Raw genomic sequence first — 16671 nt, forward strand, 5'->3', positions numbered from 1 at the left:
CCTCACTATGATTCCAGACATTCACATGGGGTCCTGGGATAGATCCAGGGTGGGGGGCTGTTTGAGGGGGGAGGCAGGCAGGGAGCTTGGTAACACCCCTCCTTGTGTGCCCCCTAATCACGCATCTGAATTTGGCCCTGAGTCCACTGCCCGCTCCTGAGACCCCACGACCCTGTTAGTGGGCAGCCAGGGTGGGAGGGGGTAGGGCTTCTCATCTGTTGGAGGGGTGAGTATTGGCTTACTCTCGAGGCAGGCTAGCAGATAGGAATGCCCCTGCCAGTTGCTTCCACCCTGTCCAACATATATGCACCAGGATGTGGCCAGGCCCTGTGCCGGGCACCGGGGGAGGCAGACCTGACTGAGGCTGGGCTCTGTCCCGAGGAGCTTGCAGCTAGTGAAATGTGGTAGTGGGCACAGAGTGGTACAGCCATGCAATACGGTAATCCAGTAGTGGGGGCACTGAGGGGGAGCCCTGAAGCCAGCTCCCTCCCCACCCCTGGGTGCTAGCAGGGGTGTAAGGGAAGGCATTTTAGAGCCAGAGATGAATACTGAAGAATGAGTAGGAGTGTGTCAGGTGACAGAAGTGAGGGAGAAGTATAATCCCAGCAGGGGGAAGGGCAGGAGCAGAGGGGTGATGCTAAGGAACAGCCTGGCACACTGTAGTGGACAGTCAGGAGGGGGAGGTGACAGGTAGGAGATGAGGCTGGAGTGGCTGCAGGCCCAACTCGTAGGGCCTTGAATGCCAGGCTAAGGGCCCAACTTGTTATAGTCTGGTGAGGTGGGCTGGGCTAGAGCTAGGTGCTGGTACCAGTGACTATGAATTTCCAAAGGCCCTCCCAGTGTGAGGCCCGGGTTGTCTCATAAACATGTCCAGTGTGCAGTTCAGCACACCAGAGCCCAGAGGGGACAAGATGCTGGGCCAGAACTCATTTTTCCTTGCCTTCCAGGGTAAGGGAAGCCAGGCTATCACAGGAATCTGTGCCAACGCCCGAAAGCACAGGCTACCAGAGCTGCAAGGGGCCAAGAGAACTTCTGGAGGAAAAAGCAGCCCAGAAAGGGGTGAGTTGGGATGTCAGCAACCAAGGGCCTTGGGTCCTTGGCAGTTGTCCTCAGGACGCTGCTTTTTCTCTGCTGTCTTGGCGGGCAGTGCTGCTGTGGCATCCTGGAGCAAGCCCTGGGGGCTGCTGTTCAAGGGACGCAGAGACTTCGAAGTGGCTTCTCAGCCTCCTCCCAAGCTGGTGACTCAATGTTGCCACTGTTCTTAGAATAGGGACCTGCCAGACCTCAGGTGGTGGGAGCCAGAAGTGGGAATAGAACCGGAGTCCTGCCTCCCAGGACCCAGGGGGCAGCCAGCCTTCCAGGGGCCAGCTTGGGATTGGGGGGCTTCCTCTGGTGGGCCAAGACTCTGGCTGGTGGGGTCAGGCTTAGAGGAGGTCTGCAAGGGTCTCAGGCAGAACATGGTTCAGGGGGATGAGGAGGCCTTCTTGGGTCCAGCTAGGGGTCAGATGGGAGATGTAGGAAGAGGAAGACTTGGCTCTGCCTTCAGAGCTCCTAGACTGAGAGGGGAGACTGTGCCCCATTCTTAGGAGTCCCAGTGTGAAGGAGGAAATATGGCCCAGCCGTGGGAAGCCCAGTCTGAAGGGGGAGCCATGGCCTAGGCCTGGGAGCCCCAGTCTGAGGGGGTTGCCATGTCTCTGCTTTGGAGCCCATCTGAGGAGGAGGCTGGGCCCACACACTCCTGATAACGACACATGAAAAGAACAGATGGTGCCAACAAGTGCAGATTAATTGAGCGAAGCCTGTGTACATCGGTGCTGTGAACAGGCAGCTGACAGGCCCGGGAGGGGTGTGTGTGTGTGTGGAGCGGGGCGACAGGGCAGGGAGTGGGAGAAGCTGTAACAAGCACTTATCGATGTCTCGCTGGATCTGCAGCCAGGAGCACAGTTATTGACAACTCCTGTCTATAAATCTCCCAGCCATGTCTCTAGAAACCTTAATGACGGGGCCTCATTACCCCTCACACCTCTGGGCACAGGGGACCAGCCTGGGCTGTGGCGGCTGCTGACAACATGGCTGGCCTGTGAGAGGCAGGCTGAGCCCAAGCAGCAAAAGGTGCCCAACTGGGATGCCTGGGGGTGGGGGGAGGGACAGAATTCAGGCCATGTGCCCTGAGGAGTGGGTGAAGGCTCAGCCTCTCGTGCAAGGACAGGCGCAGGAAGGGACTTTGGAGCCAGAAAGGTCTGGGTTTACGTTTTGGTTGTGCTAGTTACTTTCTGTGACTCGGCTGACACTTCCTCTCTCTGAGCCTCAGTTTCATCACCTGTACGACGGGGAGAGTAATACCTGCTTCAGAGGGCTGTGGTGAAAAATAAGTGAGCAGAGGCGTGTCCAGTGTCACACACAGTTCCTGGCACATGGTGTGTGTGTAACACATACTTCCCTCTTTCCTCTTCTCTCTGCCTGAAGCTTCCATGAAAAAGAAGAGCAGCCCTGACCTCTGAGAAGCTGGCTTGGCACCTATAGCTAGCCCTGGTGTCCTCCTTTCGAACACAAACAATTTCACAGAACACCAGCATCAGACAAGGCCACTCTCACCAGGATGGAGCAAGACAACAAGGCCACTCTGTAATCCTGTTTGAACACAACAAACTCAAGAACGTTACCCAAACCACAAAAAGGCCCAAACTTCTCCCTTTCCTAGCTAAAATGAGTTTCTTTAAGGAACTCTGGTGGGGCAATGGTTAAGCGCTCAGCTGCTAACGGAAATGCTGGCTGTTGGAACCCACCAGCTCCTCCATAGGAGAAAGGCGTGGCAGTCTGCTCCTGTAAAGATTACAGCCTCGGAAACCCTGCGATAGTTCTACCCTGTCCTACAGGGTTGCTGTCAGTCAGAATCGACTTGATGGCAATGGACTTTTTGTTGTTTTGGTTGTTTCTTTACCAACTACGGTTTTGGTCTTACTTCATTGCACCTTCCTTCTAGATCAGAATTACTAAGACATCCATTCATAGAATTACCCCTGCCTCCTGATAAAAAAAAAAAAAAATTTTTTTTTTTTCTGATAGCACCCGGCCCAGAGCAAAGCCCCATTTCCTGAACCCTCCCCATATCACTTTACACATGCCTGAATCCTGAAGTCCTCTCCAACATCTTCCTACTGAGATGTCCCACAGCTCCCATGGTGTGGGGTCCCCCCTTTTTGCAATAAACCCAACTTTGTTCAGCTCCAGGTGTGTTCCTGGTGGCCTTGGTGGGAGGGCATTGACATTTTACCATTACAGTGTCACCTCCTTAGATTAGCATGCCATCCAGACCCTAGTTCCAGGCTCTCCCTCATTTCAGCATTTTTGTGAAGGTGTGTGTCCATGGCTTCCCTGTCGTTGTTCCCCACCCAGGCCAAGGGAAACGACCTGGGGCAGGGACTGTGGGAGGGGAAAGCTCCTGGGGCACCTGCCAGGCCTTGGTGTCGGGGCAGGAGCCCCAGGCTGGACACTTCAGGGATTCATGGAGGCCTAGACAATCTTGAGCTGAGGGAGAGGCAGTGGGTGGGGGAGGGACAGGAGTTAACAGGGGAGCTGAGCTGTCACAGGAGAACTGGAGGTACCATGAAAGACAGTGGGGCCTCCCCTTCCTCTTCCTCACTCTGACTTCACCCTCTATAAAGTCAGTGCTGGTGGGGCAGTGGGGAGAGAGGTGGCTAGTGAACCCCAGCCCTCTGCTCCAAATGCCCAGGCCCGCTGAGTAGAAGGAACAGACTCCCAGGGACGTTCCTTGGGGAAGACTGGTGTGGCTGGGCAACCCTCTTAGGGCCCTTCCTGGGGCATCCTGCCCTGGGAAGGGAGCATGTATAAGGTCCACATCCCTGCCAGTCTACCCACCTTGTCTCTGCCTCTCTGGCCTTATCCAGAGTCTTTTTTGGAGACTGTTATGCCCTCTGCTCGCCCATCCTCTGAGCAGCTCAATCCTTGCTGTCTGGCTCATGCCCTCCTGTCTCCAGCCCAGGGCAAAGCTAGCTCTCCTAGCCCTGTGTGCTGGAACACTTGAGCTCCATCTGCCAGGACCCAGGCTCAACCCGTCTTCACAAAGTGCCTCAGCTTTCAGGATCCTGGGCAGTGCCTCTAGACACCCCTATGTTAAACTTTGCCTTCTGAGGCTTGAGCCCCTGAGCAGTGGGTCCCCTCATAGCCCCCTCCACGCACCCCGCCTGTTTTCCAGCCTCTTTGGCCATGTCCTCCCTCAAGACCCACCTTCTCCCTGGCTGGGGTCCTCCAGGTGGAACCTTCCCTACACCCTCTTTTAGCCTCACTGGCACCCAGGTCTTGTCCCAGGTGAGGAAATCCAGGGGAGCAATGACAGGAGGGGACTTCATGGGGGAAGGGAACTCCTTCTGCCCGGGAGCCGCCTTCCCACTTGGTCTCTCAGGATGCCCTCTGCCCACCTCAGGCCGGGGTTCCATCTTAGAATCCCAGTCCCAGCTTCTTTAGACCTCTGCACCAAGCCCATCACCAGTTCTGCCTCAGTACCCCTTCAAGCCCCTGCCTTCTTTTATGGTCCAGATCCCTCTTGCTGAAACGGCAGTGGGACTGTGGTGCTGGGTAGTGGACTTGGAGGAGTCAAGGGGTAGGGTAGAGACCCATACAAGGTAGATGAATTAATTCCCTGAGGGAGTGGCTGACGGTTGCCTAGTATGAGGGCCTGGGAGGGACTGAAAGAGATCTTATCTGGTCCCCAAATCCCTCCCTCCCCCATCCCTTCAGTACTCTTCTCCTCATCTGCTGCTTCGGATGATACAGCACGTGTCTTAGGGACTGTCATGGATTGAATTATGCCCCCCCTCAAATTGTGTGTATCAACTTGGTTAGGCCATGATTTCCAGTATTGTGTGGTTGTCCTGCATTTTGTGATTGTAATTTTGTATTAAAGAGGATCAGGGTGGGATTGTAACACCCTTACCAGGTCACATCCCTAATCCAATACAAAGGGAGTTTCCCTAGGGTGTGGCCTGCACCACCTTTTATCTTATAAGAGATAAAAGGAAAGGGAAGCAAGCAGAGATTGGGGACCTCATACCACCAAGAAAGAAGTACCAGGAGCAGAGCGCATCCTTCGGACCTGAGGTTCCCGAGCTGAGATGCTCCCAAACCAAGGGAAGACTGATGCCAAGGACCTTCCTCCAGAGCCGACAGAGAGAGAAAACCTTCTCTTGGACCTGGAGCCCTGAATTCAGGCTTCAGTTTCTCTTTGTTAAAGCCATCCACTTGTGGTATTTCTGTTATGGCAGGACCAGATGACTAAGACAGGGACCTTCCCAGCTTCCTGAGCCCTCCCCAGGCACCATGAGATTGTCACAGCCAGCTTGTGAGGAAAGGTTGTCACCATCCCCGTTTCACAGCTGAAAAGACTGAGGTTCCTACAGGTGATGATGATGTGGGAGCTGAGTGGGAGGCAAACTTTCGCTCTCTGGTCCTGGATCTGTCCAGTCCCCTGGGCCATATGGTTGCTTAGGCAGGGGCATTTTATACATTCACTGGACACACATGTACTGAGCACCTATGGTGTGCCAGGCGCCCAGGGTGGAGGTGGACCAGGGGATACCAGGTGGAGGGAGCAGAGGGGCAAAGGCCTGGAGCTGTGAGTTGCTGGAGTTAGCTGTGGCTAGAATATTTTAGGTTTATGTAAGGGCTTGGGGTGCCGGCTTCAGAGGTCACAGGGGCCTCAGGGTGAGGGGCTCACACTGCAGGTGAGGAAGCCACAGAACATTTTAGAGCAGGGGGCGGTGCACCTGTATTTGGACTTTGGAAAGGTCCCCTGGTGGATGTGCTCTGGGGAGGTGGCTTGGAGGCAGCCAAGGTGGGCAGAAGACAGCCCCCATATGGGCTGTCAGCTCCTAGACCTGAGCCAGCCTCCTTACTGAGCCCCTCTGGGCATCCAAAGGAGCCCTCCACCCACATAAAGGAGAAGATAGGGGAGAGCCTTCATTTTGGCTTCCCCAAGTCCCACCCCCACTTGTAAAGCAGGGCTCCGAGTGGGCTTCCCACCCAGCCCCACTTGGAAGAGTGAGATATCTCCAGTACCCCCAAACTGGTCCTCCAAGGGGCTCCAGCCACCAGACCCCTGCCCCTTTCAGGCCCTTCCATGTCCCTGAGCCACTATTCAGAGGTCCCCAGAGTCCAGGACTCAGAGATGAATTTGCATATCTGACAGTTAAAAAAAAAAAAAAGAATCTGTCGCAGAGGCTTAGCTCCATCAGAGTTGCTGTGCCCCCTTTTGTCTGTTTGAGTAAGAGCTGGCTAAAGGCTGAAGGATAATTAGTCCCCCGTGGGCAACGCCGTCCCCCCTCCTTGAAGCTTTAAAGGTACAGCCCACATACTCAACATGGTTCTGGGGTCCCTCTCCCGCAGCCCCTCCCACCTTGTCGGTCTGCTCAGGTCTGTCTGCTGCTGGCGATGAAGGTCAGTTTATCTGGTTAAACCAGAAGTGAACTAGCCTTTTGCTGTTATCTTTGGACCAGATTGGGTATTTAACACCAAATGGGTAGTGTGTGTGTGTGTGTGTGTGTGTGTGTGTGTGTGTGTGTGTGCGTGCTAGGCTTTTCTAGCTCATGTCAGGAGGAAATTGGATTGTATTGAAAAGCATTTCATCTGAGCTCAGGAGCATACCCTAATAGAGTCGCTGAGCTGAAGGGGGCCAGGGGAGGGATGGTGCTGCCCTAGATCTGTACAAGAGGGGCCCCTGTTTTAGGAGTCCTACTCTGGCCCTCCTCCTAGGGTGAGGAGTTGGTGGGACCAAGAGGACACGCCCAAACAGAGCTGTGCCCCCACCTAGACCCCACCCCAGGTACCCAGAACCCTGGAATTCCCTCCACATGCAGGGTCTGTGAGGGCCTCCTTCCGGGGCCTGTCCTCCTGAAGGTGGTGGTGTCCCCTTAAGCGCTTGTAAAGTCCCCCAGGGCCTGGTGGGTGTGGGACTGGAACTGACCTGCCATGGGAAGGGGCAAGGAGCAGCTCATGCCAAGTAGCCAGGGTCCAATCTGAGCATTCTGTGAGGCTGTTAGAAAGGTGTACTTGTCAAGGCCGAAGAATAGAACATATTTGCTAATTTGTTAGCTTCAGCTTGATTCATAGCTTATAATTGTTTAGAGTTTAGACATATGTGGGCCTCCATTTGTACTCTCAAATGTTCAGGGTGAGCCTGGGGGGGAATCTGCACCCACAGAACTTTGCTCTGGTGTTATTGGAAACTGAGGCAGCCCTCTCACCCAGACAGACTGGGAGGCACCGAGTTGAGAGCATGGGATTTGGGCTCAGGCTCCTGATTTCTGAGTCACTGGGTTTGGCAGCTGCAGGATCCGGCACTGGGATGGGGACTCCAGACCTGCGTTTGATCCTAGCTCTCCCTTAGTCTTGCCCTGGGTCTTTGGGAGGGCCCGAGCTACAGACTTGGCAGTTTCCCCATCTGTAAAATGGGGATGATAGCTGTACATTCCTCATTAGGTTGATGCAAGGATTAAATGAGATTATGTCTGAAGTTCTGGGTTCAGAGTAAGAGCTCAATAAGTATTGATGAGTATCAGTATTATTATTATTAAAAAGAGGGCTAAGTATAGAGTAGGTTAGGGGCTTGTAGAAGGGAACAGGCCACATTTCCCAGGTTTGCAAATTTCTCTCCATCACTCCTGGGTTCTGAAGTCACCCTCCCACCCTCACCAATCGATGGCTCAGTCTCTCAGCAATTTATGGCCTCATCACCATGGCTTTATTTACAGAGAGCGCCACACTCCCAGTTTGCCCCTCCTCCCTTTAATCAAGGAACTGAGATGGACAGTGATCTGGGCAGCGCCAGCTGTCTTGCTAAGGAAGAGCCAGGACACCAGCCCATATCCGCCTGCCTTGTTTGCTGGGCTGAAGGAGTAAATCTTCAAGGTCTGCGGGCCCCTCACTTCACAGGTGGGGAGACTGAGGCCTGCATAGGGGGTCAACCATGGTGGTTCGTCAAGTCAATGACAGGGCTGGGACTAGACCCCAGGTCTCCTGATGCTGACGCCTCTTCCCATCCAGTGCTTTCTCAGCTGTTAGTTTTCTCTCCTCTTGGGCAGCCTTTGTGCCCAGGGGCCCTCTCATCCACATCTCCTCTGAACCCCATCTTTCCCTGTGCATCCTGGGTGCTTGAGGCTGGGCTCTGATTTGGCCAATCTACTGCCCCACCCACCCCCTCAGTTCTTTCTTCCACATCCCCCAGGACTTTCTCAAGGAATTCTGAACCTTCATTGGAGGTAGGTAGTCTTCCTACAGATAAAGAAACTGAGGCCGAAAGGGGGAAGGGACTTGCCTGAGGGCCCCATAGCACCTCTGGATGAGACCCCAGGGGAGGGTCCCACTTGGGAGAGAGATGGACACACACACACACACACACACACACAATCTCCATTCAACAGATTCTTCCTCATTCCTCTTCCACCAACAAATCAAAGCTCTTTCATGCTAACCCATTGACAACAGGCTGGTTTTTCTCCTTATTTATCACGGCGGCATTTGTGGACCACCCCCAGCATTCTGTGCAAAGTGTCTCTGCCTGGGGCAGGGTGTGGTGGAGTTAGGGATAGGCAATACCCCTCCCTTGTTCTCCCACAATCCCCTGAGCAGTCTGTACCCCAGTCCTGACCGCACCTCCTATACTGATCCCCGATGGTCTCTCTTGCTGAACTGGGGCTTCCTGACCACAGAAACTCTCACACGGAATTATTTTTACTTTACTGTCTCTTAGCTTGGGGACAAGCTTTTGGAGAGGTGGTCAGAGAGAGAGGCCTGGGCAAGTTGTGTTTCCGTCCTCAGTCTGGAAGGCTCCATGAACACAATGACTATTAATTAAAAAAAAAAAAAAAACACCCAAACCGATTGCTGTTGAGTACGCCCCCAAATGAACAGCCTTTTACCATTTCCAATGCCATCCACTTCTCATTAGTCCTCTCAGCCGCAAGAGGAGGGAGGGGGAGACTATTCCCTCCACTTAACAATGAGAAGACAGGCCCAGAGAAGTGGAGTGATTTACTCAACATCACACAGCTCTTGAATGGTGGAGACAGGACTCCAACCCACTATAGCTGCACAGATAAGTGGAGGGGGTCTCTGTAGGGGTGGGGTGGGGAGGGATAAGGGGACTTGGCACACAGGAGATTCTCAGATTCTGGTTGAATGAATGAATGAATGAATGAATGCATTGCTGGAGACTGCAAAGTCAACAGGAAAAGGAGAGGCAGCAGGGTGTGCTGGGGGTGCAGGGGCTACCTGTGTTCATTTGCTCCCCTTCTTGGCTCCTTAAGCACTGCTCATACTTAAGGCAGGGTCCTCCCCCTTCTCAGCCCTTGGGGGTGGCGCCCCCCCTTCTTTCCAGCCCCTCAAGCTATCTGCTCTCCCTTGGCCTCTGCAGGCTCCTCCCACTTATGCTGGGGGATTCTCTCCCTGGAGGCATGGCCCCCTCAGACCCAACCCGAACATTCGTGGGGCTCAGGGCAAGAACATCAATGGAGGCTCCAGTATGTGCCCCTCCCCTCAAGGAGCCATCCCATGGGACCAGAGGTGCACAAGTCTGGAGGGAATTCACCTCTGGGAGGGTGGGCTTCAGGGAGAGGTCCTTAGAAGCAGGGTCAGGTCCATTTGGGCAGAAGTTTTGGGGTCTTGGGTACCCAGAGATAATTTAGAAGTGAGGGGTTTGGGCTTTGGGGAGTATTTACTTGGCCCTGTGGACGCCTTGCTCTGTGGGGAGAGACAAGGCTGGAGGTGGGCCAGAGGGGACCCTCTACGGCCATCTCAGGATAGTACTGCCCCCATCCTGCCTAATACCCTGATCCGTGGCCCCACATCCTTTCCTTGGATAAGGCTACTCACCCCTCTGGCCAAGTCCACCAGGAAGACAAGCCCACCCCAGTGGCCAGTGGTTTTCCCTGGCTGGGTAGCACCAGGTCTCCCCACCAGCCTCAGAGGCGGCCTGGGGGCCGAGGGGCAGTGATGGCGTGTGTGTGATGGGGGAAGGGAGGGAGCTGGCCTGCAGGGGGCCTTGTTCAGCCGCTTATACACACCAAGAGACAATAAATCGACAAACACTTAATCTCTCTGCAAATTGAAACAGAGCCGTAAATATCTGCTGCATCCCAGCAGCTGAGTTATGAGTCTCGCTTATTAATCTCTTTAGTCCCAGGTGATGGATGGAGGAGAATGGCCCGCTGGAGACTCAGAGGGATGGGGGAAAGGAGGGAGAAGTGGGTCAGGGGTCTGGGAATAGCCCTTCAGGAGAGGAGGGCAGAGGGAGAGGCCTGGGTGAGCTGTGTTTCCTTCCCCCTCCCTGCTCAGTCTCAAAGAGCCCCACGAACACAATGACTATTAATTTAAAAAAAGTAGACAGCCCTTTGCAGTTTCCAGTGCTCTACCATCCACTCTCCTTAGTCCTCCCCACAGCCTCAAGATGAACCCCCCACTTAACAATGAGGAGACAAGCCCAGCGAAGTGCAGTGATTTATCTAAGGTCACACAGCTCCTGAATGGTGGAGACTGGATTCCAACCCCCCTACAGCTGCGCAGATAGAGGGGGTCTGTCAAGGGAGATAACAAGGACTTGCGTGATGGGATCCTTATTTCTTTCTTTCCACCTTTCTTCTCACCTCCCTTCTTTCCTTCCACAAATGCATGCTAAGCACTTTCTCTCTGTGTGTGTGTATATGTGCTCTGTGTGTGTGTGTGTGTGTGTGTGTGTGTGTGTGTGTGTAGGAACTGGGGGAGGAGGAGAAAGAAGACAGAGCTGGGGAAGGAGGGGAGCTGGTAAGGTTCTCACCTGGGACTGCTGCACCCTCACAAGGATTTATTTTTAGAACCCCTCACCCCCACCCCCACCACCAGCGGCGTTGTGGGGCTCATGGCTTTGGGGCTGTAGGAGGGCAGAGTAGGAACTGAGGAAGCATGAGCCCTGAGAAGACCTCCTGCCGGTGGGGAGCTGGGCCTGGCTGGGAGCAGGAGAATGCGGTGATGGTGTGTGTGAGTGTGTGGTGAACACGCGCCCATAGGTGGGCCTCGAGGTCTGGTGGACAGAACAGGGGGTGCTCGTAGAGATGATTGGGAGAGAATACTGGCCAGGCACTGTGGGGCCCCAAGTGCCCCAAGTGCCAGCGGAGTCGGCGACCTGGGAGACTGAGGTGTTAGAGTGGGAGAGATGGTGACAGTGGGGTTTGGGAATGTGTCTGGTAGCTTTCTTGGGATAGCCTGGAGGTGGTACCAAGTCTGGGGCACCTGTATGGGGACAACTGAGGTAGGTACCAGATTCAAATTGCTCACTCTCTGTTTCTCTTTTATTTTTTCCACCCAAAGGATCTGGGTCCTGGGTGGGACTCTTATTCTCAGGACCGGGGTGGTCTGTCTCCCAGGTGGGGCTCAGTGCCTGAAGCACCATCTTTGAGAGGTCTGCTCACCCCTGCTTGTGGGCCCAGGCCAGGGTCCCTGGGATCTGTGATGCCATCACCCTGGGCTGATGTTCCTGCTAAGTGTTGCCACCAATGTAAACAGTGTCCAGGGGTGCACTGGGTTCCCTCTGGTGGTGGCTGCAGGTGGCTCTGCAAAGGACTCATCACCTGCCAGCAGGTGGTGCTGATGGAGCTGAAGCTATGTCTGAGCCTCCCTGGTTTGAGTCTGCAGACCTCATCCCGGGGTGGGCCTGGGGGCAGAACCAAGGCTGTGGCCACAGCCCAGAAGCCCCTGGGGACTTGGGAACATCTGCTTCAACATCCTCTGCTGACAGAGGAAGGAATGGGGCCTGGGGTTCAAGGTCACTTCAAGGACACAGTGACAGCATGGTGAGTGCAAGAACAGCGTGGAGCAGGGCTGGGCTGGGGGGAACTGGGTGTGTGCCTTGTCGCTATGGGGTACTGGGTGGGGGGAGTGGAGGGTGCAACAAACTTGAATTGGGCAGGGCTGGGAAGGGAGGTTTCCATGCGTAGGGGGTGACCACCTGTCCTGGTTTGCCTGGGACTGTCTCAGCTTTAGCACTGAAAGATCCACATCCTGGGACCCTTCAGTCCTGGGCAAACAGGAGTGGCTGGTCACCCTAGGGACATGCCAGGCAGGCACACAGGACTAGGCTTATGAGTGGCTCTGTACATTGCCAGCCCCCTTCTTAGCAACCCTCACATGTCCCATTGAATCCTGAGGGACAGGCAGGGCAGGATAAGAAGTGCTCCTGGGTTACAGACGGAAAAATCAAGGTGCAGGGATAGAAAGTGCCTGAGCCATTCTGGGAGGGTGTGGCAAAGCCAGCAGCTCTCCCTGCCTACCCATGCGGAAGCAGTCCCTGGGCTGGGAGGCCCAGGAGGGCCCAAGTGTGTTGCTGTGTGACTTGGGAGAAGACACAGCCTCTCTAGCCTTCCTTTCTTCCCTCATGACGGCGGCCCCTCTCCCTTGGGGAGGGAGTCCCTGGGTGATGTAAATGGTTAATGTGTTCCGCTGTTTACCAAAAGACTGGAAGTTCAAGTTCACCAAAATGTGGTTCATAAGAAAGGTCTGGAGATGTACTTCCGAAAAATCAGCCATTGAAAACCCTATGTGGCACATTTATACTCTGACACATATGGGGTCACCATGAGTCAGAGCCAACTTGAAGGCAACTGTTTTTTTTCCCATGGATAAGCAGATGTCCAGAGGGACTGAGGTCAAAGGCTGGGCCCTGGGCAGTTCCCTGACATCCCCGTAGGAGCAGGTTAGATGCGGTGGGTTGGGCGGGGGCAGCTGGGGAAGTGGACTTAAAGAAAGGAGGGAGAAAGGATTCTTCTGGGGTCCAGCAGCCTCAAACAAAAGCATTGTGCTCAGCGGGGGCAGGGATGAGGGGACTGGGAAGGGGAGAGGTAGAGGGAGGGGGAAAGGCTTTCAAAGACAGAATGAGAGAAATGAGTTATTCCAGTGTGGCAGAATTGGAAAAACTCCACTGAATCTTTAAACAACCCTTGTCAATTATTCATCTCCTGGTATAAGGGCCCTCTGGTCTGCCACAAATCTCTGAGCAAGGCAGAGGGAGGGAGGAAACGGAGGATGTCAGAGGGACTATGCTTGAGAGCAGAGAGTGAGCCAGAGAATCAGAGAGAAATGGAATGGAGACACCAGGGAAAGGCAAAAGCAGGGAGGGAGGGAGCCAGAGAGAGGCGGGGAAGCACACTGTGCTTGAATTTCTGCCCTGAAACAACACTGCACACACACTGTTTGCATAGCACTGAGCATCTCTGTCTCTGATTACCCAAAGTATAGCTCACCTCCTCCTGGAAGCCTTCCTTACTTCTCTTGATCTCATTTACTGAGGGTTTATGAGATGTGCTTGCAATACTAGGTTAGTGTGGTAGTTACGAAGAAGATACATTCTGTCAACCAGGGCTCTTTGTTCATCACTTACCAATGTTTCCTGCACACCTACTCTGTGTCACTAATTGTCCCTCGGGGTGTGGCACTCTCCTGACAGACAGGGAACTTCAGGAGCTCCCTGTATAGCTGTACACACGGCTGGGCAGACAGCCAGTGGGGGGAGCTTTAAGAGCTTTGGCTTCCTGACTGGCTGGAGGAAGTGCTGAATGGGGAACCCAGGCACGTGGTAGGGGCTTAAGAAGCCCCCTCGTGAATGGAGCTGGCCCTCTAGAGACGGCATGAAGCTGCTCACTTTACCTGCGTCCACCCAATGGTGGTAGACACTGAGTGGCTCAGCGTGGGGCGGGCTCAGGGTGCCTAGTGGTAAAGGGGAAATCCTTGCAACTTGTTCGATGTTTGGAGAGCTGCCTTGTTCAGGATAACTCTTAACATCTCACTGTTCACACTCACTTATCTAAAAAACTTCCTGAGATGCTCAGAAGGGAGGTAAAGTCTTCCTTGAACTCTCCCCAGGCCCTACACCTGATCCATGACCACATCTATGGGACTTTGACCACAGGGGGTCCACCAGGACTGGAGGTTTGCACTGTTGAAAAAATAGCATTTGAAAGGTCTGCATCAAAACCAGGTGTCCTGGACGAAGGGAGCCCGAGACGGAAGAAATGGCTGGATTGCAACCTGGAAATAAAGGTGCATCGAAGCACACTATGTGGAGGGGAGCCCAGGAGGGTTAGGTGGGGCTGGTGGTGGTGACTGACGGGCCCTGTGCAGCAGGGAGCACCTGCGGCTCCCTCCCCCACCCTCCACAGGGCACAGACCCTGCATCCCTCCACTCCCTCCTCCATTCCCATGGTGCTCCTTTCTACAGAAAATGCTCAATTTCCTAAGAAGCCAAAATAGGCTGTGGAGGGAATCAGGGACGAAATTGTCTCTTGGGTTCTGGGGGACGTGCTGCAGACCAGACACAAACAAACATATTCCAGAAATCAGGGGGTGCTGAGAGGCTCACAGTCTGGGGGACAATGGTGAGAGCTGAGGGAGGCAGTTAATCATGTGACCATTACACAACCATTGTCACATCAGCAGGCTGACGTTACACCCCAGGCTATGTTGCTGGTGACCAGTCCCTGATGACATGTCCAAGAGGTAAACACCTTGTGACATATCATTGCTATTCAGATGCATTCTTTTGCTATCCAAGTATCTTCCATTGCTCTGTAAACCTGTCTATGGCTTACACAACCATGGTCTATGCTTATTGCTATGCTCATGATAGCATTCCCCTGCCATACAGGGATGTGTGGTATCACTACATGGCTTGAGTCTATTGCTACACAACTACACTTCACTGCCCCATGACTGAATTCTATTGCTTGTTACTGTGCTTCTTGATTGCATTAGTTTGCCCATTGCTATGTAATTTTGCTTGGCTGCTATGTAACAGTGATCTCTGGCTACATGGCTACCTCCAATTGTCATGGAGCTGTACACTGTTGCTACCCATCCATGTTCTATTGATTGTAACTGGACTCTGCTGGTGCATGAATGCATTTGTCTGTATCTTTCCCTGATTCTGGCCAGGCTGGTGGCCAATGGGCAGGAGCTGGAGCTGGGGGTTGGGTCTCCACAGCCCAACTAAGGCAAAGTGTCAGAGGTGGGAATAGCTAGCATTGTCAACCTGAGCCCAATGAGAGAGAGAGAGAGAGAGAGGAGTGGTGAGTTAGAGGAATGAAGGACAAGGGTGGGAGGGTAAAGGGGATGGAAACAAGAGTCAGGAAAACTAGGAGGGAACAGGGTGGGCCTGGAACAAGCTGGGATGGGAAGGGGGGCAGACTACTGTCCTGAGTACTATGTGAGTATCTGAAGGACCCAATGGTGGCAGGCTGGCTGAAGGGTACAGAGCTGGGTGGGTAGGCTTCTGTAGCCATGTGTTATTTCTCCTTGGCTCTATGCAAAGCAGATGGGATAGTAGGAGCAGGGAAGCTTGGACAGATGTTGTCCCAACCCTTGGCCTCCTCATTGTTACCCTTTGTAAAATGAAGAGATTGGACAGATTCGCTCTAAGGTTCCTTCTGGTGCTCTTGCTGTCCGGCCATATGCTCTACTATGGGATCCAACAAGCATTTACCAAGGTCTATGTGGGGCCAGGCTTGGGCTGGGTCCTGGTACCCAGAGATGAGGAAGGCAGCACGCACTTAGTTCAAGAGCTGAATGATGATGGCTGAGTGGACCAAGCCATTAGCAAATCAGGGTCAGCAGCCACTCAGCATGGACTTGCCAGGTGTCAGCAAGGGGATTGGGGAGCAAAGGGACCATGGAGCCCTCTTGATGGGCACAAAGACCATTGATGTGACTGATGGGTGACATCCAAGGTGGGTATGCTTGGGTTAGTTCTGGATATAGACCCAACAGATGCAACTCATGACTTCTTTGACAGTCTGTGGGTATGGGGCCATCCTGAGTCTCCTGGTTATCACTTAGATGAAAAGCCTTCCTTGGGACACACATTTCTCTTCCTTCTTTCTGTCAGTTGCAATGGCTACACTCTCTTGCTCAAAAACAGTTCCTCCTAATGGTTAATCTTGACTTCTCAAGTTGGTTTAGTCCAATTTCTTTTGGCTTAATCCTTAAGATCAAGACTAACCAGTCTACTACCCATGTTATTATATGGGTATAGTATTATACCCATATTTTATTATTTCAGATTAAATATTATTTTAATATTTCAGATATTAAAAATATTAAAATCCCCACATATCCAACTCCTTTTATATTTAAATACCCTTTCCCCCTCAGCCCTGTTTTTTTCCTTCTCTGCTCCATTATCACCATCAGCATCAACATTATCCTCACCATCATAGAATTTTAGAAGCAGAATGAAGACTCCGACCCAACTAATTCCCCTTTCTATGTTCTACCTCCCCCAAACAAGTCCACAGTATTAAGTATCTGTATCTAATGTCTCTCAAATCTGTGGACTCAACTTAGACCTCGGATCCTTCGTCCAGTAGAAATCTTCACCAAACCCAAATCAGGGAGCCCCTGCCATGTACAGTACCAGAGATGGGGGCCTGATACCACCTCCTCCTTGGTCCTCCTTGTGTCCAGCACCCAGGTGGCTGAGACCAGAGGCTTGTCCAGCCAGGCAGCATAAAGGGTCCTGATCTCAGAGGTAGTGTGATACTGGGGCTTAGTTCTGCATCCTGGGTGAGAGGGAACTTAACTGGATGAGCGATGAGGCTTGGCTGGCTGGTGCATCCCCAGGAGGCCAAGCTGGAGGAG

At 53.3% G+C, this 16671-nt stretch overlaps 1 protein-coding gene across 1 annotated transcript in view; it reads right to left on the minus strand.

Moving 5' to 3' along the window:
- CCDC33 (coiled-coil domain containing 33) overlaps window positions 1–16671 on the minus strand; it is a 104814-nt gene that overhangs the window by 24004 nt on the left and 64139 nt on the right. The gene's annotated exons all lie outside the window — the stretch shown is intronic.

Source organism: Loxodonta africana, chromosome 13 (genome assembly GCF_030014295.1).
Source record: "Loxodonta africana isolate mLoxAfr1 chromosome 13, mLoxAfr1.hap2, whole genome shotgun sequence".
In the NCBI taxonomy this organism is placed as follows: Eukaryota; Metazoa; Chordata; class Mammalia; order Proboscidea; family Elephantidae; genus Loxodonta; species Loxodonta africana.